This window comes from Protobothrops mucrosquamatus, unplaced genomic scaffold (genome assembly GCF_001527695.2).
Source record: "Protobothrops mucrosquamatus isolate PMUCROS unplaced genomic scaffold, P.Mucros_1.0 scaffold5986, whole genome shotgun sequence".
In the NCBI taxonomy this organism is placed as follows: Eukaryota; Metazoa; Chordata; class Lepidosauria; order Squamata; family Viperidae; genus Protobothrops; species Protobothrops mucrosquamatus.
In genome coordinates this window covers 8,042-12,621 of record NW_015391825.1, presented here as the reverse complement: position 1 = coordinate 12,621, position 4,580 = coordinate 8,042, and positions in this window count along the sequence as shown.

Genomic DNA, 4,580 nt, shown 5'->3' with positions numbered 1-4,580 from the left:
GGGTGCACCTCAAGGGGAGCCCCATGTAGAGAGCATTGCAATAGTCCAGGCGGGAAACAACGAGGGCTTGAGTGACTGTGCGTAGGGCATCCCGATCCAGAAAGGGGCGCAACTGGCGTATCAGGCGAGCCTGATGAAAAGCCCCCCTGGCCACGGCCGTCACATGATCGTCTAAAGACAGCCGAGCATCCAGGAGGACACCCAGGTTGCGAGCCCTCTCCGCGGGGGCTAATGACTTGCCCCCGATAGCCAGAGAATTCTGGCTATCGGGGTTGGAGCATTCACTGCTTCTGGAGGCAGGTTGTTCCATTGGTTAATTGTTCTAACTGTCAGGAAGTTTCTCCTTAGTTCTAGGTTGCTTCTCTCCTTGGTTAGTTTCCATCCGTTGCTTCTTGTCCTGCCTTCAGGTGCTTTGGAGAATAGCTTGACTCCCTCTTCTTTGTGGCAGCCCCTGAGATATTGGAACACTGCTATCATGTCCCCCCTCGTCCTTCTCTTCGTTAAACTAGACATACTCAATTCCAGCAACCGTTCCTCATATGTTTTAGCCTCCAATCCCCTAATCATCTTTGTTGCTCTTCTCTGTCTCAGCATCTTCTTCATACAAAAATTATTTGTATTGTAGTTTTTTTTATAACTCCATAGAGGTAGAAGTCTTTAATAAAAGGTAGATAACATATAAAATGACAGAAAAGAACATAAAAATACATATAAAAATCACAAAAATATAAAACATATATGTGTATCTCACGTATGTCCTTCTGTGTTAAAAATATGTAAGAATAAAATAAAATAAAAAATAAAGGTAAACATACACACCTATCCATACAAGTAAATTTATACTTTAAAATAACCCATATTATGATTTGTGTGGTTGGGGGTTTAGCACATGAAAAGTTTGTATCCTCAGGTTTAACTCAAGTAGTTTCAGCTTTACAAGCAACCGGAGAACCAACGAGAATTGCTCTAAATTTACACTAATGGCTGCAGTTTATAAAATAATTTTCTCTGAAGCTTGGAAGAAATCAAGTAGAAGCTTTTAGTACTGGCAGCAGGTCATAAATATTTCAAATGTGCAACTTCGGAAAGCAATAAAGATGCATCCAGCTGGTCTAATCTGGCTTTTGCATGCTATTGTAGCTTCTCTACTACATTCAATTAAATCTTTGCCAGAATCGGGGAAAATCCTTCATAGCAAAAATGACTCGACGGTAGAATAAACAGAGGTAAACAAACATATAGATGTCAAACTTCTGGGCCTTCAAGCCATCCTTTTTTTTTGCCTGCTGGCCTATGTGACAATCTGTTTAGTCTCACAATGTACAATTGACTTCTCTAAGAATGAACTGGATCAGGGGTAGGCAACCTTGGCTCTTTTATGACTCGTAGACTTCAACTCCCAGAATTCCTGAGCCAGCCATGCTGAGGGGAAAGGGAAAGTTTCCAAGCTGAGCCATGCTGGCTCAGGAATTCTGGGAGTTGAAGTCCACGAATCATAAAAGAGCCAAGGTTGCCTACCCCTGAACTGGATGGATTCACACCAGAGGCGTAGCGTGGGGGGTGCAGGGGGGGCCGGCCGTACCGGGCGCAACATCTGGGGGGGGCGCTCGCACTCGCAGCTCTCTGCCCCTGCCTGTGCGAATCTGATCCGAGCCGCCGGGTCGCCGCCCACTGTGGAGGGAGGGGGGCGCAGGGGGGGGCACAAATTCGCAGGGGGGGCGCAAATTACTTGCCTTGCCCCGGGTGCTGACAACCCACGCTACGCCACTGATTCACACCTAATGCTCAGTCATAAGCTGTGATTTATAAGCTGCAATGCCTCAGTGAACATATTAGGATTCCATGTGCTCTGAAAAATTAAACTTTTTGATCCTATAACGTTTTCAGGGTTTTGTACTTATTGGAGAAGGCTTATGTTTTAAAAATCCAATGGCTTTTAAAATATAAAAATATTTTTAAAATATCAATGGCATTCTAATATACTTGACCATCTTTTGATGTTCTCCTGACAGGATGGACTCCATTTCACGTGACTTTCAGCCAATACCTCAGGGGTCATTGTATCCAGTAAGAAACAACATGGAACAATGGAAGAGACTCACGTAGCTCCTCTTAATCACAACTGTCTTCCTAACTTGGATTTAGAGACCTAGAGCAGAGTCTAACCCAGGGGTCTTCAAACTTGGCAACTTTAAGACTTGTGGACTTTAACTCTCAGAATTCCTCAGCCAGGCTGGCTGAGGAATTCTGGGAGTTGAAGTCCACAAGTCTTAAAGTTGCCAAGTTTGAAGACCCCTGGTCTAACTTCTTGGGAACAGTGCATTCTCCTGCTTTACTAAGCAGCTTTTTTGGATCTTGAACTATCAAACATTGATCAGCTTTCTGTAAATCATTCTTGCAATTTAATGTAAGCAAACAGAGCAAACCAAGAGTAAAGAAACATGACTTTATCTGAGCAATATATGACCCTCCAGGTGGCACCTAATATCCATCACCTGTAGCCATCATGACAAAGCAATGGGAATGGCAGTCCTACCACTTCCAGTACGTGTCCTGCTGTCAAGTCCTGCCTTAGGAACCGTAGTGCAGACTACAGACTACAAGAATGTGGTTTTCCAAGGTCAATCAATATCTGGTCAGAGAGGCTGGCTTGAATTCATACCTCTTTGTTCCCAGCTCAGTCTCTTAACTGTTTTTTCAAAATCGTCTCTGGGAGATTGAGGGAAAGAAATGCACAATATAAAGCACAACTTCAACTGTTCCTCTCTTCTTCTCCAATATATTATATGGTTAAAGGAAAACACCAAATAAAATAAGGTCACTCCAAGCATTTACTTCATTAGAAGCAAATGTATAATATGTTGTAGGGAAGGAATGAGCTAGCTGGTTGATTAGTATCTGATTTTCTTGTTAATGTTTCTTTTGATATTTTGTAAATATACAGTATGAATATAGACAGATGTCTAAAGACTAACTCCACATTTCTTTTCCTATCCCCTTTTCTGCTTTTTTATAAACTGAATCATAGAATTGCAGAGTTGGAAGGGATCAACCTCTGAAATGTGCAGAAAAATCAATTAACCCATCCAGGAGAGGTATCTGTCCATCCTCGCCTTAAAAATTTCCAGAGATACAGAACACACAACTTCCATAAGTAGATTGTTGCATTGTTGTTCAGATCTTAGCATCAAAAAGTTTTTATTTATATCTAATTTCTGTATCATGAAAAATAAGTTTTGGACATCTATATTGTAGCTTCCTTTTATATACCTGAACACTACAATCACTTCTCCCATCAATCTTTTTTCAAAAGTGAATATTCCAAATTCTTTCAACTTTCCCTTATATAGCACGTCTTGAAGTTTCTATATCATCTATGCTGGTTTCCTCTGAATATCTCTAAAATGTTAATATCTTTCTGGTAATGTAATGCCCAGCATCCATTACAGGACTCCAAGTGGGATCTCACCAATGCCAAGTAAGGAGAAATCATAACTTCAACAAGTGATGAAAAATACCGGGGATCTCAAAAACTTGCATATTCTTTTCAGACAATATTTAAACCTATTAAAGTGGTGTCCAGGCATGGACACCAAAATATATCTACTTTTGCACAAATTCACTTGTATTATCAATTCCTAGAATCTGAGTTCAACATCTAATGTAGAATTCTGTGATAGAATACATCCTTTGCATGCAGAAGTACCTGAGTTCTATCCTTGTTATCCAAGCAAAGAAAAATGTTTGCTAAAAGTGAGACATTGCCAAAAAAAAGTAGGCGGTTTAATTGATATATGATGTAGTTGTGCATAAAGTACCCTTCCATATTCCAATACACATTGCAAAAGCTCTTGATTCAATCACAGCAGGAGTGGGCAATTAATTTTTCCAAGGGGCCACATGAGAAATTGGGACTGTTGTGGAAGCCAACCAATATAACCTGATTTGATGTCCTCAAACTCTTTTAGTAACTCAACTCTTCAGGCTACTCCAGGTGAGAGGTGAGTGTTGCACAGGCACAGAAAAGTGCTCTCTCTTTGGCCTCCCGTGGCTGTCAGCTGGCTGAAAGATTGCATGGTGGCTGCGCAGTGCCGGACCCAACTTGGCTTCTTCTCCTGCCCCCTGACACATGCGTATTTGTATTTGCATTTGATTTCCAATTTCCAATTGATGTGGGCCGGACAGGGACAGTCAAAGGACTACTAGATATGGCCCAGGGGGCCATAAATCTCCAGTTCTGCATCAGGATGTTGGTTGAACAGCATTGGAGATTTGTTCTTTCAGACTTGCAAAATTCTGTTGAAGTAGTCTTACAATAAAGTACTATCAGCACAACTGATCATGTTTCCTGTCTTGTCTGCCCAGGAAGGTTGAAATTAATCTTGCAATTCTGAAAGTACCAGCACGGATTAGGCGGAGACCATTAAGAACATTATGCGATAGAAATGAACCCAAATGGACTTTTGTGCTCTTTCCCAACATCATTCTGCTTGGAGACAGGATAAGCAACATTATAAATATAGATTGGTTCACGTGTCCAATTAGAAGGACCATTTCCTGTCTGCTTTGGAATAACCTTG